The 25638-nt window shown below is 38.0% G+C and overlaps 1 protein-coding gene across 3 annotated transcripts in view; it reads right to left on the bottom strand.

The window, feature by feature from the left end:
• TMLHE (trimethyllysine hydroxylase, epsilon) overlaps nucleotides 1-21686 on the bottom strand; it is a 143870-nt gene extending 122184 nt beyond the window's left edge. For all 3 annotated transcript variants that reach the window (XR_004819832.1, XM_027608875.2, XM_027608876.1), the window contains exon 1: nucleotides 21558-21686. The gene's annotated coding sequence lies outside the window, so the exon portion shown is untranslated. The remainder of the gene's footprint in view (nucleotides 1-21557) is intronic.
• Between the last annotated feature and the right edge of the window lie 3952 nt (nucleotides 21687-25638).

Here is a 25638-nt window from a genome sequence, read left to right as displayed (position 1 = left end):
TACAAAATACATCTCTGTCTAGTAAAGATTCCTACGCTTTGAGTATTTCTCTACTAACTGACTTTAGAGCCTGAGATTTCCATATTAGTTCAATCTTTGAAGTTAGGCAACACAGGGATCCTGTTACCATGTAATCTGGGGCTACTGGTACTTTTATAGATATAGTTTATCAGAATGATTCAAATCCTCAGTAAACATTTAATGAGGAAATCAAGATACACCTGAAGTAGGGCTGCTTGTTGAAGGCAGCTTCAGATAAAACTGGCACTGAACGAGATCCCAGGTGGTGGGAGAGCAAGACCTCAGCGGGTAAGAGACAATAAGAACAGGAACACGCATGAATGGCAACAGCTCTATGCGAGTGGCAAAAGCCAATTATTCCCACCATTGGTCTGCGCTGAAAACAGTACACGCTGAAAACAGCAATGATGGTGGATAAGATAGGCCTGCTGAGGTCAGTTCTCCCATCCCCTGCAGCCCTCTAGTTAATGGCTCACTAGGATCCATACTAATAGTCACGTACACAGTTCCCTGCTGCCCCTCACGTGATTGCTTTCTTGAGTTGTTTTTCCCTCCTTGCTTCCGCATACTTTACATTCTCCGATACGATAATAAAACCGAGAGTCCACCGGACTGGGGGCCTCACCCGCGCCTGCACTTCCTGCTATAGTGCTATAGGCGGTGCAGCCGCTTCGGGCTTGTCTGTGTTCCAAATTATTGGACTCAGTAATCATTTCGTCTCTTGACAAGCACACTACACAGCACCAGGTGGTGGTGGAAAGACCCCTGAAAAGGGAAGCCCTGAAAAGGGGGTAGCTGTACTCCCTTTTTCCTAGAAAAAAAAGTCAACTTTGTCATTAATATATTTACTTCTGTTGTCTTTTGGATAGTGTTTGCATTGTATATTTCTTCCACCCTTTTACTTTCGATCTTCCTATATTTTTACAATTAACTTGTGTTTTTTACAAATAGCAGTTATATTTTGTTTTTTAAAGTTTAATAATCTTGGTCATTTCATTAATGTGTTCAGTTCATTTACATTTAACATAATTATTATTTTTAAAGATTTTATTTGAGAGGGAGAGAGAGCGCACAAGCGGGGGGGGGGGGCCGGCAGACAGAGGCAGAGGGAGAAGCAGACTCCCTGCTGAGCAAGGACGTGGGGCTCGATACCAGGACCCTGAAATCATGACCTGAGCCGAAGGCGGATGCTTCACTGACTGAGCCACCCCGGCGCCCCCTTAACATAATTATTGATATATTTAACTCTAGCTATCAATGTTTGCTTTCTATTTGTCTTGCCTGTTCTCTCTTGCTTTGTTTTGCACTGATTAGGTAATTTGTATTATTCCATTTCTTCCTTTGTTTACTTGTTAATTATACACTCTTTTACTGGTTTTTAAAAAGGAGTTATTCTAGGGCTTACAACATGTATCTTTGATTCCTTAAATTATAATGCAAATTAGAAAATTATTATTAACTCCATTTCTACTCCTTCCACAACTACTGTTATATATTTTAATTAACACACACATATCCCACATGACATGACATTACTATTTTTGTCTTATATAATCAATGGACATTCAGATCTACCCACATATTTAACCTCGCCATTATACTGCATTCCATCGTATAGCTCCAATCTTTTATTTGGGGTCATTTTGCTCCTGCTTGAAGATCATTAGTATTTCCTTTGGAGTTTAGTGGCAGATTCCCTGTTTTGGACCATCTAAAAACACCTCTTTTACTTTCATTTTTGAAAGCTATTTTCACTGTATACAGAAATTTAGATTGAAAGTTACCTCCTCCAGCATTTTTGAAGATATCATCCAATATCTTCATGTTGTTTTTGTTGGGAAGTCAACGCCAATCTAATTGCTGCTCCTTGTAAGGTAATACATTTTTTTCTCCAACTGCTTTTATGTTTTCTTCTTTTTATTTTTTAGCAGTTTTTACAAAATACAGCTAGTTTAGGTTTTCTTTGTATTATTCTTCTTTGTTACAGCACTTTTTGAATATATGATTTGATGCTTGTGATAGGCATAATTCTAAAATGACTTCTGGTGACCCTTGCCAAATTATAATCCCTTCCCCTAGAGTATGAATATGATGGGATTTCACTTGAGTGATGAGGCAATGTATATGGCACAGAGGACTTTAAGAAAGACCCTTAGCTGGGCTGACCTACACCAGCAATCCCTTAAAAGGGTCAGGGCTCTTTTTGGTGAAAGACGTTTGAAGCCAGAGAGAGATTTGCTGTCAGGGAGATTCTCCATTGGTTTTGAAAGCGGAGGGGACTACAAGGCAAGTAATGCATACAGTCTCAAGGAGATGAGAGTGACAAACAGATGGCGTGCAAGAAGGAAACAGCAACCTCAGTCCCACAGTCATGTGGAACTGAACTCAGCCAACAATCTGAATGAAGCTGGATGTGTGCATTCTTAGCCAGAGCCTCCAGAAAGGAATGCAGCCTGGCCAATACCCTCATTTCAGCCTTTAATACACTGACCAAAGAACCCAGTCATGCCATACCTGGTATTCTGATCTATAGAACTGTGGGCTAATAAGTGGGTATGGGTTTAATCTACTAAGTTTCTGGAAAATTGGTATGTAGCAATAGCAAAATCATACAATGCTTTTATTACTTTTAGAAAACTCTTACTCATCATCTCTTCAAATAATGCTTCTGAATCTTCATTCTCTCTCTCCTTTCCTCCTAGGACTCCTATTACAAGTATATGAGACATTTATATGTACTAGGTGCCAGGCAGTTTTACAAGTGCTAGAAATATATCAGTAAACAAAACAAATATTCCTGTCCTCATGAAGCACCTTTTAATGGTATCCTGATACCTACTATACCTAAACTGGCTCTTCCCACAGTGTTCTTCACAGTCAGTTCTAGTACCATCCAGTAAGTTCTATAACTGGTTCAATCTGAAATCTATACTTTGAACTTGATACCTCCTCTTTAAAATTTCTACCCTACAGGCAATTATCAAATCATAACTTTTACTTCCTACATCATTCCCAAACTTGACAAAGCATTACAGCTTTACTTGCCACATTCTCAAAGCCCACCATTATTTCTCACTCAAAGACTGCAATAGCCTTCTAGTTCATCTATCCATATACACACTTGTCCTCCCTTCAAACCATTTTGCACGCTATAGGAAGAGTGAACTAAAACAGAGTTGTTGGTATGTCATTCCCTTTGAATGGATCCCTAAGGCCTTCAGGGTAAAGTCCAATTACTTTATCATGTTATATAATGCCTTCTGTTACCTGGTCCTGAGCTACCTCTCAGCCTCACTTCCTCCTTGTACTTTATTGCTTATTGTCTTCCAGACTCACTATACTCTTTCCTGATTCTAAAAAACTCATGTTCATACCCTTTGTTCCCTCAAACTAGAAGTCCCTCTTACTCTGCCTTTTATTCATATTTCAAGAATCAGTAGAAGTATCATTTCATCTAAAAATTATTCCCTAAACTCCCAGAATGAACTAGTTTTCTTTTGTTCTCTCATAATATTCTGTTTATGTCTCTATCTTCCTTCTTCATACCTTTTGATGAAATTACATGTTTTTATGTCTTTCTTCCTAGTAATACTTGGATGCTCCTTAATAGGAAGACATATGTATCATTAATTTTTGCATTCTAACACTTAGCACAGTTCCTAGTACTTTGTAAAACTCCATAAATATCTGTGGGAATTCAAATAAAATTTGAATTATTTTTCTTCCAACTTCATATTTTCTTTAAATCTGGTAGGATGTCTGTTGTAAATCTTCACTTAAGTAATAAAAATATTGAGGTCAAGCCAAAGGTAGGTTTTGTAGAAGGCCAGCAAAAACTCTTCCTTTGCCTAGAGTCTGCTAATCAGTCCTTGAGTATGGTAATTTAATTAATACATAATTGTATTAATTATTTAACCCATCAACATAGGTTTATAATTCTTGTTCAAAGGTTTCATAAAAGATTTGTTAAAGTCTTGCTGAAATTTCATTCATTCATTTATGTACATTATGTCTGCCACATTTCCATAAATTATCTGTAATAATATTTTTAAAAATAAAAATTACATCTGTGTGGAATGTCTTTGTTGATAACTGTAATTTTCTAAATACACACTTACTTGAAATCTGTTCTAGAATCTAACCAGGAGACATTTAGTTTACAGATTAGTAGACTGAAAATTCTCCCTTAGAAGTTTTACATAAATCCAGTCATAAAGCACCTCTCCTATTCTCCTTAATTCCTTTGATCATTGAGGGTAGTGTAATGATATCATCTGAGTTATAGCTTACCCATGTCAGGACACATATACTTTCTCTTTCTGAGAACATAGTCAGAATATTGTTCTTGTTGTCTTTGCAAATATCTATTTCTATAAGCTTGAGGTAATTTTGGGCCTTATGCTTCTAAATACTAATCCTTTAGGCACATGCCACCTGTTATATTCATCCTTCTTTTCCATCTTTTATATATTATTCTTTTAAAATAGGAACTATGAGCTCATTGTAAAACTTCCTATGTGGTCCCATGGTTTCCCTCATTTCTCCTTTAATAGAATAATTTGCTGTTTCATAGTCAAAATTATGTTTTTGAGAGCTTCCCAACCTTTAGAGTCTAAAATCATCTTAATGTAAATTAAGGTCCAACAAGTATCAATCACAATAACAGAAACTTTTGGAGAACAGCCATAGCTAGAAATTCTAGTCAGAGTAGGCAATTACATAATAGGTCAATTTGAATCTTTTCATGGTTATTACTAAGGAAGAAGCATTACCTCCTGAAGGCTTAAAGCCAAGAATCCATTTAGCTCCCATCAATTTTTCCTTCCAAATGTGTCTCAGATTTGTCCTTCTTTTTCCATTCCTATAGATGCCTTCATCACCTCATACCTGGACTACTGCCATAGACTAGATGGTTTCCTTGCCTCTGGTCCATCCATATTCCAATCCATTTTCCATACTATTGCCAGATTAATCTTCTTAAAACACTTTCATCATATCACTCTCCTGCCTGAGACCTAGCTCGAAAGTCACCTTCTTGTAAGATCTTCCTGACTGCCCTAGGAAGAGTTAATAGCTGCCTAGTCAATGTTTCCATCGTTCTTTGTGCATACCCTTATTAGTGCATTTACAACATGTATAATAATCACCTGTTTAATTATTTTTTTCCTCCTATTTGCTGAGAGCTCCTTGAGGGCAGGCAAAAGAACTGGGTCATCTCTTTACAATGGCACTCAAGGCTTTACAAAATTGGCTCCATCTTGCCCCACGACCTCAGGATCTTTACATGTGTTGTTTCCTCTGCCTACCATGTTCTCCCTCTTATTCTTTCTACTCTTTCTGCAGGTCTAAGATTAAAAATCAAATCATTGAAGAAAACTTCCCTGAGACTCTTAACTAATTAGTTAATCAACTCATTTAAAAAATATTTCTTGGGTGCCAACTTTGTGCCAGGCAGTATTTTAGGCACTTGGGATATATAAGTGAACAAAAGAGACAAAAATTCCTGCTTTCATGGAGTGTATCTTCTAGTGGGAGAAGGCAGATGATTAAAGATAAAAATTATACATAAGTAAATTACATAATACATTATAAGATGATAGGAGCTATAAAAAAATCCAGCAGGAAAAAGGGGCATGCTGGAGGTAGTAGGAGTTTTAAATATGGTGGTAAGGGTAAACCTCATTGAGAAAGATGACTTTTGAACAAAGAGGGATTAAGTCATGAAGATATCTGGTGTAAAGTAGGCCAGTGCAAAGGTTCTAAGCTGGGATTGTATCAGATAAACTTTCATCCTCCTTTTAAAGATCCTTTCCATTGATGTCCTTCATGAGCCATAATGAAATTTGCCTCTCCCTCTTTCTGACCCAGCCTCTAGTTTAAACCTATATTTTCTTTTTTTAAAGACTTTATTTATTTGAGAGAGAGAAAGCGAGTGAGCACATGAGCAGGGGGGAGGGGCATAGGGAGAGGGAGAAGCCGACTCCACACTGAGCAGGGAGCCCAATGTGGGGCTTGATCCCAGGACCCTGGGATCATGATCTGAGCTGAAGACAGACACTTAACCGCCTGAGCCACCCAGGCATCCTAAACCTATATCTTCTTACTCCTAGTTAATATCTATGAAGATATCTTCCTTCTACACCCATTTTTGTTGCTTCTGTAATATCTATATTTCAGAGTGTAAAATATTTGCCTCTATTCTCTCATTTCATCACCATCATTAATTCTTAGATTTACAGGTAAACATAGTTACAGATCACCATCAAATGTATGCCAAATGTCTCCTATGATTTCTTGGTTATCTGAAGCTTTTTTATTTCTTTTAAATCCCTTAGTTAAGCAGCATGGAATAATATTTCCTGAGTCTTACATATTCACTACAGCTTGAATTTATGCATCTTCCTATTGTTTAGCCATCTCATTTATATCAAGTAGTTTTCTAACATCACACCTTTTGCAGATTTCTCTAAGCAGGTTTCTTTTGGAGTTCTTTCTCTGGAAGAACTCTAAGACTACATTTAAATATATATCAATATTTATTATAATAAGTATTTATTACATGTTAATAAATATTATGTTTATTCTTTTATATATAAAATTTACACATGTTTACATATATGTATAAAACCTATTATATAAACATATATAGTTACTATACATATATAATGTGTATTCAGGAATCTGGTGTTCATGGGTGAGCAGACCCTTGGTGGAAGATGTGCCACACTGGCCAGCTGCAGTGACCAGTTCTGTACAGAGTCTTTCAGAACCGGAGATTCTTTGAGGAACTAGGTGAGGCCACCAAAGTTTTCTCTGGGCTGCATTTCTTCCACTCTTCCAATTCCATTTTTGGTCTTTGTTACAGGCATTTGAACCCACATCCTAATTAAGGCTCACCCATAGCCTAGGCCAAGACAGAAAAATTTAATGCATCACTCTTCTGTTGGTGGATTTTGCTAAATGATACTTTCACAGATGTGTATACCTTTGGGGTTCTTCATCCCAATTCTATGACTTGCAAAGACCCAAGGCCTTCTGCAAGCATTAACAGTCAAGCCCAGGCTCCTGGAAGCATTAAAACCCAAGCCAAGGCATAAGACCTGACTAGACAAAGGTATACAGATGGTCAATAGACACATGAAAAGATGCTCAGTATCACTAGGGAAATGCAAATTGAAGCCACAATGAGATATCACCTTACACCTGTCAGATGGCTAAAATTCAAAAGACAAGAAATAATAAATGTTGGGGAGGATGTGGAGTAAAAGGAACCACTCTTGTGCACTGCTGGTGGGAATGCAAATTAGTACAGCTGCTGTGAAAAACAGTATGGATGTTCCTCAAAGAACTAAAAATAGAACCATATGATCCAATAATTCCACTACTGGGTATTTACCCAAAGAAAACTAAAACACTAATTTGAAAAGATATATGCACCCCTATGTTTATAGCAGCACTATTTACAATAGTCAAGATATGGAAGCAACCTAAGTGTCCACAGATAGACGAATGGATAAGGGAGATACGGTGTGTAAATACTATGCAGCCACAAAAAGATAAAAATTTTGCCATTTGGACAACATGGATGGACCTAGAGGTTATTATGGTAAATGAAATGTCAGACAGAGAAAGACAAATTTCATATGATTTCATTTATATGTAGAATCTAAAAAATAAAAATGAATAAACAAAAAATAAGCATCAGAATCAGACCTGCAAATACAGAGCACAAACTGCTGGTTGCCAGAGGGGAGGGGAGTGGGGGATGGGCAAAATGGATGAAGAGGAAGGGGAGATACAGGCTTCCAGTGATGGAATGACTATGTCATGGGAATAAAAGGCACAGCACAGTGAATACAGCATGATATTGTGATAGCACTGTATGGTGACCCACGGTAGCTTACACTTGTGGTGAGCATAGCAGTACAGAGAGAGATGTTGCATCACTATACTGCGCACCTGAAACTAATGTAACATTGTGTGTCAACTATACTCAAATTTTTTTTTAAAAGCCACTCAAGCCCAGGGCTTTTACTTCTGGTTAGGTTGAAGAAAGTTACAAAAGATGGTTTTACAGCCCTAAAAGTGAGAATCAGCCAGATAAGCTACAAGATCATAGTTTAAAAAACTCATCAGACTTTTGGTTTCAGCTCTCACATGTAAAGAGCTTGGAAGTCATCAGTCCCATCCTCACAATAAGAATAAGCTGATCAAATTGAAAAGCAATGGCTCTTTTTGGACTTAGACTACTGAGGTTGCAGGGCAAACTGCCACTCCAAAATCTGGAGAGACTGGCAAATCTAGAGAGGCAGAGCCAAGATCTATTTACCTGGAGCAGAAACTCCATTTACTTAAATGGTAATTTTGATGAATTGCTGGAGGCTGTGTGGACTACCCTGAGTGGGAGAAACTTCTGGGATCACAGTCTTAAGGGGGAACCCACACTTTCATGGGATTTTACCTCCATGAATCCCACACCAGGTTCTTATGGTATAGGACCCAAAACAATTCCCACATAGTTCTGACAGGGGAGGGGAAGAGTAAACACTGCATTGTCCATAACAGAGTATTCTCCAAACAGAGCTGTCTCTATAACAAAGACCTGCTCTCCAAGGGAAAAGACTTTATCAGGGACTTATTCCATCTGGGGAAAGGGCATTTCTCTCACTTGGGCCTTCTTAAGCCTTTCTGTCTTACCAAGAGAGAGATGCTATCAAATGCTGTTAAGGACACAGCCCAGGGCACAGGCCCACTATAAAACTAAGATTTAATCATGGGATTATAGAATGCATCCCCTTTACCACCATGCCATCAGACTTCAGTATTATAAGAGTGGATTATAATGAAAGATATGCAAGATGCAGACTCTATCTGGTAAGTAGTCCTTAAGGCATACCAAGGACAAAGAGACAAAAATCAAGGACACTAGTAAAATGTGAAGACTTTGACACCTACAGCTACCACAAACATTAAACACAGCCCAACTCCTAGCCAGATTAAAACAAAACTTCATACTAAAGGCTATTTATGTCAGTACTATTACACAATACATTATGCCTGGCTTTCAACAAAAAATTTAAAAGGCACATTAAAGGGCAAGAAAAAAACACAGTCTAAAGATACAAGACAGGCATCAGAGCCAGACTCAGATATGACAAAGAGTTTTGCATTAACAGATATGATTAATATGTTAAGGGCTCTAATGGAAAAAGTAGGCAATATTCAAGAACAGATTGGTAAATGAAAACAGAGATGGAAATTCTACAAAAGTATCAAAAGGAAATGTTAGAAGTAAAAAACACTGTAACAAAAATAAAGAATGCCTTTTATGGGCTCATCAGTAGACTGGACATGGCCAAAGAAAGAATCAGTGAATGTAAAGATAGCTCAAGAGAGAAACCTCCCAAACTCATTAGCAGGAAATAAAGAAAGAAAGAAGCTGAAGGAATATTTGAAGTAATAATGGCTAAGAGTTTTCAAAAATTATTGACAAACACCAAACCACAGATCCAGGAAACTTGGAGAATGAGGACGATAAATATCAAAAAGAAAAAAATCTATACATAGGCATATCATATTAAAAAATACTGGTGGGGGAATACCTTACCTTTAGAGAGCAAGGATAAGAATTACAGAGAACTTCTCTAAATATATTTAACCATGAGAGACTATGGACTCTGAGAAACAAACAGGGTTTTAGAGGGGGGGAGGGGGGGAGGGGTTAGCCTGGTGATGGGTATTAGGGAGGGCACGTACTGCATGGAGCACTGGGTGTTATATGAAAACAATGGATCATGGATCAGCACATCAAAAACTAATGATGTATTGTATGGTGACTAACATAACATAATAAAATTTAAAAAATATATATATTTAACAAAATTTGAAGATGAGGTTTGTACATTTTATTACAGCTTTATCAAGGAGTAATTGATATATAATAAACTGCACATCATTAAAATATGCAGTTTGATTGGGTTTTACACATGAAGTCATCACTCCCAGGATAAGATGATAAACATGTCCAACACCCTCCAAAATTTCTTCCTGTCCCTTTCTAATCCCATATAGAAAACTGAGCCTATGAATAATTCTAAATTGATCCACTCCATTCATTCTAAATGAATAGATTTGTTATTTGAAGAATTGCTTGTGTGAACATGAAGCAGAATAGTTTGGAAGTGGATTTTAACAGGGAAATCATTAAATACATATAGCTCCCTGCCTAGTTTGTTATCTAATGATCCTAAAAATTATTCTATTGCTTACTTCTACCTACAAAAGAAGATATGGGAGAATGACTTAATGCAGGAATTAGCCTCAAATCTAAACATCTGAAATCATCTGAATCATCATTGTATCCATAAATGTTCATTTCCTTAACAATCATGAAGGCAGACTTAGGGAGATCGGTGAGTCCATAAAGCAAAATAATAACTGTATTATGGGAGTTGCAGGAGAAGAAGAGTGGGGAAAAGGGGCAAAAGATTTAGTTGAACAAATTACAGCTGAGAACTTCCCTAATCTGGGGAAGGAAACAGGCATTCAAGTCCAAGAGGCACAGAGAATTCCCCTTAAAAATCAACAAAAATAGGTTAACATCACAACATAATATAGTGAAACTTGCAAATTACAAAGATAAAGATAAAATACTGAAAGCACACTGGGAGATAGGAAGAGGTCCCTAACCTACAAGGGTAGACACATAAGGCTGGCAGCAGACCTATCCACAGAGAACTGGCAAGCCAGAAAGGACTGGCATGATATATTCAACATACTAAATGGGAAAAATATACACCCAAGAATACTTTATCCAGCAAGGCTGTCACTCAGAATAGAAGAAAGAAAGAGAGTTTCCAAGACAAACAATAACTAAAGGATTCATGAACACTAAACCAGCCCTGCAAGAAATATTAAAAGGGGCCCTTTGAGTGGAAAGAGAGCCCAAAAGTAACAAAGACCAGAGAGGAACAGAGACAATATTCAGAAACAGCAAATTTACAGGTAATACAATGGCACTAAAGTCATATCTTTCAATAATTACTCTGAATGTAAATGGACTAAATGCTCCAATCACAAGACATAGGGTATCAGAATGGATTTAAGAAAATCCACTGATACGCTGCTTACAAGAGACTCACTTTAGACCCAAAGACACCTCCAGATTGAAAGTGAGGGGGTCGAGAACCATTTATCATGCTAATGGACATCAAAAGAGAGTTGGAGTAGCCATCCTCATATCAAACAAACTAGATCTTAAATGAAAGACTGTAATTAGAGATGAAAAAGAACATTATATCTAATAAAAGGGTCTATCCAACAAGAAGGTCTAACAAATATAAACATTTATGCCCCTAACATGGGAGCAGCCAAATATATAAACCAATTAATAACAAAATTAAAGAAACTCATTGACAAAAATACAATAAGAGTAGGGGACTTTAATACCCCACTCACAGCAATGGACAGATCATCTAAGCAGAAGATCAATAAGGAAACAAGGGCTTTGAATGACACACTGGACTAGATAGACTTCACAGATATATTCAGAGCATTTCATCCTAAAGCAGCAGAATACACATTCTTCTTGAGTGCACACGGAACATTCTCCAGAATAGATCACATACTAGGTCACAAATCAGGTCTCAGTTGGTACAAAAAGACTGAGATCATACCATGCATCTTTTTGGATCACAATGCTTTAAAACTGGAAGTCAATCACAAGAAAAAATTTGGAAGGACCACAAATACATGGAGATTAAAGAGATTCCTACTAAAGAATGAATGGGTCAACCAGGAAATAAAAAAAGAATTTAAAAAATACATGGATGCAAATGAAAATGAAAACACAACAGTTCAAAACCTTTGGGATGCAGCAAAGGCAGTCCTAAGAGGGAAGTATACAGCAATACAGGCCTTCTTCAAAAACCAAGAAAAGTCTCAAATACACAACCTAACCTTACATCTAAAGGATCTGGAAAAAGAATAGCAAATAAAGCATAAATCCAGCAGGAGAAAAGAAATAATACAGAATAGAGCAGAAATCAATGACACAGAAGTAAAAAAACAAAACAAACAACAACAAAAAACCATACACAAAGAAACACAACAAACCAGTAGAACAGATCAATGAAACTGGAGCCGGTTCCTTAAAAGAATTAATAAGATCAATAAACCCCTAGCCAGACTTATCAAAAAGAAGAGAAAGGACCCAAATAGATAAAATCATGAATGAAAGAGGAGAGATCACAACCAATACTGAAGAAATACAAACAATTATAAGAACATATTATGAGTAACTATATGCCAACAGATTAGGCAATCTGGAAGAAATGGATGCATTCCTAGAGACATATAAACTGCCAAAACTGAAACAGGAAGAAATAAAAAAGCTGAACAGACCCATAATCAGCAAAGAAACTGAATGAGTAATCAAAAATCTCCCAACAAACAAAAGCCCAGGGCCAGATGGCTTCCCAGGGGAATTCTACCAAACATTTAAAAAGAAGAATTAATACCTTTTCTTCTGAAGCTGTTTCAAAAAACTGAAATGGTAGGAAAACTTCCAAACTCATTCTATGAGGCCAACACTACCTTGATCCCAAAACCAAAGACCTGACCAAAAAGGAGAATTAAAGAGAAATATCCCTGATGAACATGGATGCAAAAATGCTCGCCAAGATACTCGCTAATAGGATCCAATAGTACATTAAAAGGATTATTCACCACGACCCAGTGGGATTTATTCCTGGGCTGCAAGTGTGGTTCAACATCCACAAGTCAATCAGTGTGATACACCACGTTAATAAAAGAAAGGACAAGAACCATATGATCCTCTCAATAGATGCAGAAAAAGCATTTGACAAAATATAGCATCCTTTCTTGATAAAACCTCTCTGCAGTGCAGGGATAGAAGGAACATACCTCAATATCATAAAAGCCAAATATGAAAAACCCACAGTGAATATCATTCTCAGTGGGGAAAAATTGAGAGCTTTTCCCCTAAGGTCAGGGAGCATGACAGGGATGTCCACTCTCACCACTGTTGTTCAACATAGTACTAGACTCCTAGTCTCAGCAATCAGACAACAAAAAGAAATAAAAGGCATCCAAGTCGGCAAAGAAGTGAAACTTTCACTCTTTGCAGATGACATGATACTCTATGTAGAAAACCCAAAGACTCCACCCCAAAATTGCTAGAACTGATATAGGAGTTCAGCAAAATTGCAGGATATAAAATCAGTGCACCGAAATCAGTTACATTTCTATACACTAACAATGAAGCAGAAGAAAGAGAAATCAAGGAATCAGTCCCATTTACAATTGCACCAAAAACCATAAGATACCTAAGAATAAACCTAACCAAAGAGGTAAAGGATCTGTACTCTGAAAAACTATAGAACACTTATGAAAGAAACTGAGGAAGACACGAGGAAATGAAAAAACATTCCATGCTCATGGACTGGAAGAACAAATATTGTCAAAATGTCTATGCTGTCTAAAGTAATCTACACATTCAATGAAATCCCTATCAAAATGCCATCAGCATTTTTCAAAGAGCTGGAACAAACAAACCTAAAATTTGTATGGAACCAGAAAAGACCTTGTATAGCCACAGAAATGTTGAAAAAGAAAACCAAAACTGGCAGCATCACAATTCCGGACTTCAGCTGTATTACAAAGCTGTAATCATCAAGAAAATATGGTATTGGCACAAGAACAGAAACACAGATCAATAGAACAGAATAGAGAACCTAGTTATGGACCCTCAACTCTATGGTCAACTAATCTTTCACAAAGCAGGAAAGAATATCCAATGGAAAAAAGACAGTCTCTTCAACAAGTGGTGTTGGGAAAATTGGACAGCCACATGCAGAAGAATGAAACTGGACCACTTTCTTACACCACACACAAAAATAAACTCAAAATGGATGAAAGACCTAAATGTGAGACAGGAATTCATCAAAATCCTAGAAGATAACACAGGCAGCAACCTTTTTGATCTTGGCTACATCAACTTCTTGCTAGACACATCTCCAAAGGGAAGAGAAACAAAAGCCAAAAGGAATTATTGGGACTTTGTCAAAATAAAAAGCTTCTGCACAGCAAAGGAAACAGCCAACAAAACTGAAAGGCAACCTATAGAGTGGGAGAAGATATTTGCAAATGTCTTACCAGATAAAGGGCTAGTATACAAAGTCGATAAAGAACTTATCAAACTCAACACCCCCCCAAAAAAATCCAGTCAAGAAATGGGCAGAAGACATGAATAGACATTTCTCCAAAGACATCCAAACGGCCAACAGACACATGAAAAGATGCTCAACATTCCCAGGCATGAGGGAAATACAAATCAAAGCCACAATGAGATACCGCCTCACACCAGTCAGAATGGCTAAAATTAACAAGTCAGGAAACAACAAATGTTGGTGAGGATGTGGAGAAAGGGGAACCCTCTTACACTGTTGGTGGGAATGCAAGCTGGTACAACCACTCTGGAAAACAGTATGGAGGTTCCTCAAAAAGTTAAAAATAGAGCTACCCTATGACCCAGCAACTGCACTACTAGGTATTTACCCTAAAGGATACAAACATAGAGATCTGAAGGGGCACCTGCACCCCAATGTCTATAGCAGCAATGTCCACAAAAGCCAAACTATGGAAGGAGCCCAGATGTCCACTGACAGATGAATGGATAAAGAAGATGTGGTATGTATATACAATGGAATATTACTCAGCCATCAAAAACCGAAATCTTGTCATTTGCAATGACATGGATGGAACTAGAGGGTATTATGCTAAGTGAAGTAAGTCAGTCAGAGAGACAAATACCATATGATTTCACTCATATGTGGAATTTTAAGAAACAAAACAGATGAACACAGGGGAAGGGAAAGAAAAATAAAATAAGATGAAATCAGAGAGGGAGGCAAACCATAAGAGATGCTGAACTCTAGGAAACAAAGTGAGGTTTGCTGGAGGGGAGGTGGGTAGGGGGATGGGGTAACTGGGTGATGGGCATTGAGGAGGGCAGTTGATGTAATGAGCACTGGGTGTTATATGCAACTGATGAATCACTAAATTCTACCTCTGAAACTGATGAAAAAATAAAAAGAAATTTTAAAAAGTATAGGAGAATGAAAGATTTTCTCAGACAAACAAAAACTGAGAGAATCCAATCACCAGCAGTTATCTCCTGCAATAAATATTAAATGAAGCTTTTCAGGGAGAAGAAAATGATATGTATCAGAAACTTGGGTCTCCAGAGGAGAAGGGCATCAGAAAAGGAATAAAGGTAAAAAATATTTTAAGTGTTCTTTTTTTTTTTAAAGATTTTATTTATTTATTTGAGAGAGAGAGAATGAGAGATAGCACGAGAGGGAAGAGGGTCAGAGGGTCAGAGGGAGAAGCAGACTCCCCGCTGAGCAGGGAGCCCGATGCGGGACTCGATCCCGGGACTCCAGGATCATGACCTGAGCCGAAGGCAGTCGCCCAACCAACTGAGCCACCCAGGCGCCCCATTTTAAGTGTTCTTATTCTTAATTGTTCTAAAAAATAATAGTTTTAAGTAATAAAAGTAACAATGTGGTGGGTAATTACAACATAAAAAAATTTAATGACTGGAAGAAAAATCATAGGGGATTAGAGGAAAGAATTGGGAATATTCTGTTATAAGGTTTGTGCACCACATGTGAGGCAGAATAGTCTTATTTGGAGGTGGGCTCAGATTAGTGAAAAATACATATATCACAAACTCTGGGCAAGCACTAAAGAAAACTTAAAAAAGTGTAATGAAATTTTAAGAAAGGAGATAAAATGGAATCATATAAAATGCACAATTAAGGCAGAAAAAGAGGGAGAAGTAAACAAAGGAAATGTAACATATGGACATATTAACAAAAATGGTAAATATTAATCTAAAAATATCAATAGTCACTTTATATATGAATGGCCTAAATATACCAATTAAAAAAAAGATTGTCAGTGTGAACTTAAAAAACAAAGATGCAACTTTATGTTTTCTCTAAGAAAGTGATTTAAACGTTCCCTGACACAAGGAGTTTAAACACAACATTGAATAACTTTTGGCTGATCATTAATATATATTTGTCTAATTGACCCCAAGGAAGCTAGTCTTTAAAGTAAAAAAAAAAAAAATAAAAAAGAAAGAATAACAACAACAACAAAATTGAGTAGAGGCATCAGAGGCTACATAATGCAGGGAAGGCCAGACGGCAGTAGAATGGCTTATGCAAAATGCTAAAAGAAAAAGAAAGCCCTGCCAACCAAGAATTCTATATCCAGCAACTATCCATCAAAAATTAAGGTAAAATAAAGAAATTCCACTACACACAAAGACAGAGAATTCATTGCTAGCAGATCTATCTTATAAAAAATACTAAAGGAAGCCCTTAGTCTAAAAAGAAATACCAGTTGCTGACTTGAATCCACATGAAGAAATAAAAAGCACTAGTAAAGGTATTTATGCAAGTAAACATAAAAGAGAATATACATCATTTTTTCTTTTTTCTTTTAAAGAGCAACTACATAAAACAATAATTTAAAAACTATATTGTTGGGCTTGCAATATATTAAGATGTAAATCATATTACATTAACAGGACAAAGGATGGAGGAGCAAAGCTTCCCTGTGTTACTGGAATTAAATGATTATTAATCTAAAGTAGATTATATTACGTTGACATGCATATCGTAATTCCCAGGGTAGTTAATAAAAAATAACTCCAGAAATTACAGTAAAAAACATCAAAAGTTCAATCACAATAAGTTAACTTAATTACAGTAATTTTAATTATGATAAATATAAATAGATCAAACAGTCCAATCAAAAGACAAAGACTGTGAGACTGGATAAAATAACAGAATCCAAGTATACGCCATCTACATTTTACCCAGTTTAGATGTGAAGAAATAAATAGGTTGAAAGAATAAAAGGGTGAAAAAGATGTATACAATGCAAATGACAACCATAAAAGAGTTGGAGTAGTTATGCTTAGAAAAAGAAGGATATTTCATAATGATAGAAGAAGGGTCAATTCATCAGAAAGACATAATAAGCAGAAACGTGTAAAATACACATCTAACAAAAGAAACTCTTCTCAACTCTTTCTATGAGACTGGTATCTTACATCAAACAAGACAAATACATCTTAAGGGAAGAAATTGCACTACCATGCAATGTCTCGAATGAATATAGATGAAAAATTCCTCAACAAGATGTTAGCAAACCAAACCCACCAATACAGGCATAGGCATTTTATTGCACTTCTCTTTATTGTGCTTCAAAGATACTGCATTTTTTTAAAAACAAATTGAAGGTTTGTGGCAAACCCTGCATTAAGCAAGTCTAACAGTGCCATTTTTCCAACAGCATTTGTTCACTTCATGTGTCTGTGTCACTCACAATAGTTCAAACTTTTTCATTATTATTATATTTTTTACAGTGATTTGTGATCAATGATCTTTGGTGTTACTACTGTAATTGTTTTGGGACACCATGAACTGCACGCACAGAAGACAGTGAATGCAATAAATGTGTGTTCTGACTGCTCCACCGACCAACCATTCCCCCATCTCTCTCTCTCACCTTGGGCCTCCCTGAGACACAACAATACTGAAATTAGGCTTATTAATAACCCTACAATGGCTTCTAAATGCTCAAATGAAAGGAAGAGTTGCATGTCTCTCACTTTAAATCAAGAACTAGAAATGATTGAGCTTCGTGAGGAAGGCATGTTGAAAGCTGAGATAGGCAGAAAGTTAGGCCTCTTGCGCCAAACAGATACCAAGTTGTGAAGGCAAAGGAAAAGTTCTCGAAGGACATTGCAAGTGCCACTCCAGTGAACACACAAATGATAAGTAAGCAAAACAGCCTTATTGCTGACAGAGAAAGTTGCAGTCATCTTGAAAGATGATCAAACCAGCCACAACATTCCCTTAAGCCAAAGCCTAACCCAGAGCTAGGCCCTAATGCTCTTCAGTTCTGTAAAGGCTGAGGGAGGTGAGAAGGCTGCAGAGGAGAAGTGTGAAGCTAGTAGAGCTTGGTTCATGAGGTTGAAGGAAAGAAGCCATTTCCATGACATCCAAGTGCAAGGTGAAGCAGCTAGGGCTGATGCAGAAGCTGCAGCAAGGTATCCAGAAGATCGAGCTCAGAGAATTAACAAAGGTGGCTACACTAAACAACAGATTTTCAAAGTAGATGGAACAGCAATTCCATTCCTAGACATATACTCTCTAAGAGAACTGAAAACATGTCCAAAACTTGTGCCTGAATGCCCAGAGCAGCCTTCCTCACAACTGCCAAAAGGTGGGAATAAACCAAATGTATATAAACTGACAAATGAATAAATAAAATGTAGTATATACATATAGTAGCACATTATCCAGCCATCAAAAGTAAAGTACTGATTCATACTACAATATAAATGAACCTTGAAAACATCATGCTAAGAAGCAAGTTGCAAAAGACCACACACTGTATGATTCCATTTATGTGAAATGTCCAAGAATAGGCAAATCCATGGACACATAAAAGGATTACATTGCCCAATGCTAGGGGCAGTAATAAGGATTAACTGCAAATGGGCAAGGGAGATGTTATTTAGGTGATGGAAATGTCAAAAATTGGATTACAGTGATGTTTGTGACCTCAATAAGTTTACTAAAAATCCTTGAAGTTTACACTTAAAATGGGTCAATTTTCCGGTATGTAAATTATACCTTAATACAATGTTTTTTCCTATTTTGCCCATCCCCCTCCACCTTCCCTCTGGCGACCACCACTTTGTTCTGCATTTAACAGTCTGTTTGTTTTTGTGTTTGTTTTGTTTTGTTTTTTTAGATTCCACATATAAGTGAAATTATATGGTCCTTGTTTTTCTCTGTCAGACTTATTTCACTTAACACCATACGCTCTAGGTCCATCCATGTTGTCTCAATACAAGAAATTTTAAAGACACTCTGGGCAGTAGAGAAAAGAAAAGAAAAGAGAAAGTGCATCTTTTTCACAACCTATCAAGGATCATAGAGAGTTCATTGGGCTGTTGTATGTTGTTGTTGCTGTGGTGATGATAGGAGTGTTGGTTTTCCCATGAGGGCTGAGGGTCAAGCAATGATTTGGATCTTTTAAAATAAAAAAGTTTTTTAAGTGACTAAATAAGTAAGCCACGGAGCTGAAAAGTGCAGCATAGGGAATATAGTCAATACTAGTTTAATACCATTGTGTGTTGACAGATGGTGACTCCACTTATCTTGCCGAGTACTGAGTGAAGTATAGAACTGTCGAATCAATATGTTGTACACTTGAAAGGAACATAACATTGTATATCAACTACACTTCAATGATAAATAAAAAATTTTAAATAAATGAATAAAAAACAATGCTGCTGGCTCAAAATTTGGAGTAGCAATGGGGGCAAAGAGAAGTGGATAGGTTTAAAAATATTCAGGAAGCAGAAGTGGCAAGATTTTGAGTTGATTCTATATTGGGAATCCGGAAGAGAGAAGATGGCTCCGACTTAGCATGCTTAAAGTGGAATTCCTGTTCTCCTCCCAAACTTACTGTCTTCCTTTGCTGCTAATCTCAGTGAGTGGATCAGCATGCTGGCACAGAGTAAGCATTCATTGATTGTCTTTGGAGTGAAAGAATAAATGAATAGAGTAGAAATACAGCCAAACAAAGCATTCACCGGTGCCTGCCAAACAGCCAGTCCTAAACTCACCCTCAAGGTCGGCTCAGCAGAAGTCTATCACAATTTCCCTCTCACTTTATCAACTGTTTGGGAAATCACCAGGTCCCATGTCCAGAAGAACATCCACCTTCCTATCAGGCAGTCCTTGCCTAGAACCTGCAGGTGTGGCACAGACCGCGTTTTGCCAAGAGCCTCTTATCCTGTAAATTCTTTACATGAGGGCAGAGTGGCAGACTGTACAGCCCATGTGAGCACAGAGGACGTTTGGTGTTGTAGAAACAGGGTCATAATGGGCACCCAACTGGTGGATCTATGTTCACTTTGGCTTCAGTCACAAAGAGACTCTTCATACCAAAGAGGTTTATTAATCCAGCCCTCCCCCCACCCTCATCCTGGCAGGCAAAAAATACAACTGCCAGAAACACTGTACAGACACCAAGTGTTAGTTTGGCTATTTTATTGCTTCTCCCAAGGCTGACAAGCAGAGATACAGAACTGCTTGCGGTTTCTGGTACAGATACCAAAACCAGGAAGTGATCTGTCCCAGTGCAGATTTCCCAGAAATAAGAATGACATGGGGCATGCAAAGGATGCCCCCCGGACTCAACGAACCCCTCAAAGATTCCCTTCATCATACTAGTTACCAGGGTAGAGTATAATCCCTTTAAGTCTGATGACAAACACATTCACCTCTCATGGTTGTGAAGATTACAGTGCATAATATAGGGTTGCCATTACCACTGTAAGCAGTTCCATAATGAGATGGAATTGGAATGACACGATGTTGGTCCATAGTGTGGATAAGTCTTTGTCTTTATAGTTAGTGTAAAATAAACTGTATGTAATTTTTACTATAGTGCTTCCTGAAAGGGCAATACCAGCTAAGAAGAAACTGTTTAAAAGTGCTATTGGGAATGGATTATGCAAGTGTTCCTACATATGAAAGCTGAAGTTTTTCTTTCAGCGATTGGTTAACAGTTAAATTACCCAAGTCTTTTATGATGAGACTTTTGCTGGGCAGTGTACTATGTTCATTCAACACATAATGTTTTGGTCAATCGTCTGGTTAAAATCTTTAACAGTAAAGCATTCACAAAAGCATTCTTCAGAGCTGACATTCAACTAAGGCACTGAATGAATGAACGTTTTTTTCTAGCTTTCAGGTCAGTTAGTAGTTAAAAATGTTTAAAAGGTTTTTCAGAGTTGTTTTAGTAATGGAGAGCACTTCCTCGACTAACTTTTCCAATGCCCTGCCCGGTTACTCCCGACTCTTGCTAGGCATTCTTGCTCAGGAGGGGCAGACAAAGGGTAAAATCTGGGCAGAGAACACTAGTGGATATTATAACGAAAGACAGTGCTGCAAGGTCTTGCGGACAGCCGAGTTCCACCTTCCACTCCACCGCCAAGCAGTGTAGCTTGAACAGGTTAGCCACTCTCTGAAAAGCTAGATACCAAGTCAGTGACGGACCCAGGGCGGGGAAGTCCGATCGAGTTTGAAACAATGTACGCTGGGCGTCAGTCCCAACGCGAGCTTGCTCCAGCTCCTCCGGGTCTTCCCGAGCGCTATAGGCCCATCTGGCCCTGCACTGATCTCCAGGCCGACTTCGCGCAACTGGCATAAGGCGTGACGACAGCCCTGCGGCAAGGCACGAGTGGCCTCCTCCTCTACAGGGGTTAGGGTAAGTACCACCGCCCTGGGGCTGAGCAGACGCGGTGGGAGCCGTCCCCCTCGCCCCCGCGCCAGGCCTTAAAGCGAGCGTCTGGGCAAACCCAACCACCGCACCCACCAAAGGCCCCCCTTCCCGATCCATGGGACTGGACCCACCTGTGCTGGAGGTCGCGACTCCCAACTCAGCAAAACGGGAGGAACTGTAAGCAAAGAGAGCCTTGGGAGGCAGCCTCGCGCCCGCCTTTTGCTTTTTCCCAGAGACTATCGGCCCCGGGCTCCCCTCCCCCAGTCCGTTCGGGCCCAGCAGCCTAGAGGCCCCGCCCCACTTCTTCCGGCCCTGTGCGGTGGGCGCCTTGTGCGCCCTGGACCGAGGCCGCTGCGGGGGCGTGCTAGAACCTCTGATTCAGAAGGGTCGCGATGGGGTGCTCCTTGCCTTCGTTTAACAGATTTGGAGCCACAGGCACGGAGAGGAAAATAGACGGACCCATACAAATACACTGCGTGTGACACCTGGGTCTCCTTGTTTGCCTTCTCAGCGCTCCTCCGGAGTCTTCCCCCTTAGGAGGTTGCTTATTGAGGTTTTCTGGAACAAACCTAATTATAAGTGCTTATTGAGGTTTTCTGGAACAAAAATTCTTCCACTTCCTTGCACCACTTTCTTGAACTTAAGTCACATACTACTCACTGCTGGACTCCCCCCAATTTATTTGAGCTATTTGAATCCAGAGTCCACATACAGTGCTTAAAACAGTGAACATTACTAGAAGGGAACGAGTCATTAGGAATGCACATCCTATGCATGTAAAAATTCAAGAACAACACATATTACAAAAAGGACCAAAAAATACAACGGAAATCCAGGATAGAGGGAGAAAAAATCTAGAGGAAGAACAAACAAATGTACAGACATTGAAAAATGAGAAACAGCAGTATTGCAGTTATTAGAGATGAAAAATAATTGGCCTAATGTCAGACGGTGATGATAAAGGAGACGGTCTGTAGAAGTCAGGATCAACAAAACAAGCAAATGTCTTCATACTTTTGCCTTGGAATTCTTTCTGTCATATGCTCTACCCCTATTTGTTCTTTTGCAAAACTGCTACTCATTATTTTGACTCACTTTCGATAGTACCTGCTCTGTGAATCATTCTCTGTTTTCCAAGATAAATTTCTATTCTTTTCCATGGGTTCAGTATGCCCAATGGATCCAGTACAGGCCCCCAGTGTAGCAATTATCATTCTGGATTATAACTTCTCCCTTTGCGTGCCTATGTCCTTCAATGAACAAGTGGTCTCTTGAGACCAGAAAAAAATTTGCATTTTTCAAATTTATTTTCCAAGACCCTAGCACAGACCCTAACATATAGTATGTATTTAGTGAATATTTGTTGAAAATTGTCTAGAACCAGTGATTAGACAGAAAAAAGGCTATAGCTAGGATGTGAATTAATATACAGAGGAATAACTGAATAAGGTGAGATTCTAGACTCAGGCTGGTATTCATGCAAATATTAATGAATGCCTACTGTACATCAGGTGCTGTATTAAACTCTGGGTATAAAATGGTAAACAAAAAGCAGATACAGTCCATGCCCTTAAGGAACTTAAAGAACTTAGAGTAATTGGCCAGGCACACAGGAAAAGGAACATTCCAGACAGAAGGAACATGATCAAAGGTCCTATAATAGGAAGGAGCATGATAGTAGCAATTAGAGTGAATAAGGTCAATAAAGGTAAAGTGAAATCAACAGAAAGTATCCAGAAAGAGGCAAGAGGTTGATAGATAAAGCCTGTTAAGGGTTGGAAAAAGAAGCCAGTTGCCTTAGTAATAATAACTAACATTTATTAAACCTGCCTTATATGCCAAATGCTGCAGTAAGTGTTCTATAACAAACACTTAAGGTAGTTAATATTATTATCCCTACTTTAAGGGTAAGGAAATTGGGGCACAGGTAAGTTAAGCAATTTTACCAAGGTCACAGAGCAGTTAAGTTTCAGAGCTAAGATTCAAACCTAGGTAATCTGGCTCCAAACCTGAAGACAGGAACTATAATGAAAGCACAAGTAAAAACTACAAAGAACTCTTTCACAAAATATGTTCATTGTTCCCGGATATGTGGTGTCTATGAAAAACAACACTAAGAGCTTCAAGAGACAATGCCCTGGGGTCAAACTGGAATGCTCTAGATGGAAGACTTGGGTTGGTATTGGCAGTGATAGTGGTGCCTTTGGTAGGTGATACCATCAAGCAGCGATGATCGTAACATTAGGCATCAGCAGCAAGCCAGAGTAGATAAGGAAGAAAATAAATGTCCTAAGTGCTACTTTGTGAGACACACATGAGACTTTGGGCAAAGGACTTTACCTCTCTGACCCTCAATTATTATGCCCACAAATGGGCATAATAATAATATCTATATTATAGGGTTGTGATGATTAAATGAGACAATGTGTATAAAGTACCTAGCCATGTCTGACACACAGTAAATGCTCAATGAGTATTGGCTGCTATGACTATGATTATTAATATAATGATGCATTTTAGTAACTAAAGGAAGGGAGGTATGACCAACCAGATAGGATGTGGTTCAGGTACAATTGGAGGAAGGTACCATGGAAAATCAGATAAATATTGAATGGGTGGTGAAACAAAAGTTAATTTCCTCCACTTGGCATCAATTGCATTTGTAGTTAGCACTTACTATCCTGTTACAATTGTTGATTTCCCTTATTACAATTTGTATGTGCTTGTGTGTGTGAAGTAGCTAACACTGTCTAGCACAGAGTGGGAACTTAAAGAACATTTGTTGAATGAGTTAATTAATGTCTGAATAAAAATCAATAGGTACAAATATGCTAAAAAAAAAAAAAGGTAGTATCTGGGTCTTTTTATGTTTTAGCCACACGGGCCTTCCTTATGTTCCCAGAATACACCAAGCTTGTTCCTGCTCTGCTTCCAAAAATATAATCTGCTCATCTATTTGTCTCCACCTGCGATGAGGGTTGGCAAGTTTTTTCTGTGAAGGGTTAGATAGTAAATATTTTAGGCTTTGTGGGACACATATAGTCTCTGTCTTTCACTACTTGATTCTATCTTCATTGAGCAAAAGCAGCCACAGACAACGCTTAAATTATGAGTGTGAATGTATTCCATTAAACTTTACTTACAAAAATAGGCAAGAGGTAGAATTTGACCTGTGGACTGTAAGTTGACAACCCTGCCCTAGACCAAATTAGCACCGTTCTTGCATGGACTATTATATAAGACTGATGTGTAGGAGCTCTCATCTTTGGCCAACATCTATATCTTAGTTTTATCAGCATCTTAATGAAGCTTTCATGCTCTCCAAATCTGTTCATAACCTTAAGAGTTGTTGAAAAGTGATTCAAATTGTATATTGCGATTTTGAATTTTGATTTATCAAAGTGGCCCTTAAAAGAACCAGCTACTAGTGATCCTTGAAAAGGTTAAAAATAATTAAGAAAAGAAAGAAAAAAAGATTCATATTAAAAGTAACCTTTATTATGTAACTAAAAGTGACTTTTATTCAGAAAATAAATATTCTGGGCATAGTGCAATGTTGAATTTGGCTGAGGCTTTGGTCTATGACAACAATTCTATATACTATATACAGAAATAAATAAATGCTAAAACTCAAAAAATCATCTAGGCCGTGAAAAATTCTCCTCATCTACTAATGGACAAAAATTTGGTAAAAACTGAAAAGTATATTAATTTGTGTCAGAAGATATGAACAAGGTATGAACATTTCTGAGTAAACAGAAATATGACTCAGCACAAACTCAGTAGCCTATACAATAATTTTTGCAGTGAAGAGGTATTTCATTAGTTGAAAGGGACAAAAACTTACCTGAAATTCATCTAAGTGAAAGAGAGAAGTTTGTGGAAAGATAATGGTGTGTCTCACCAAATTTAAGGGGTGGAACAATCAAAATTTGGAAAGGGCAAGGTACAGTTAGGCCTCAAAAATGGTCAAAACCAAGTATTCAAATGCCATTATGGCTCTGTCATTCTTTTATCTGTATTCTCCCTGTACGTTTGTGCTTGCTCTTGCTCTTTCTCCATCTCTCTTTCTCTCTCTCTCCCCCCCCCCCCAACCTCCTTTAAAAGCTTCCTTTGTTTCTCAAGTCCATGCAATAGGAAGTATGGTTATTGACACCTTCCTAAATTTTCATCTTACAGCTTCAACCACTGGAGAGAGACACTATGCCACAT

The sequence above is a fragment of the Zalophus californianus genome, chromosome X, assembly GCF_009762305.2.
Source record: "Zalophus californianus isolate mZalCal1 chromosome X, mZalCal1.pri.v2, whole genome shotgun sequence".
NCBI lineage: Eukaryota > Metazoa > Chordata > Mammalia > Carnivora > Otariidae > Zalophus > Zalophus californianus.
The sequence above is the reverse complement of the archived record's forward strand: the minus strand, read 5'-3'. Positions and strand labels throughout refer to the sequence as shown.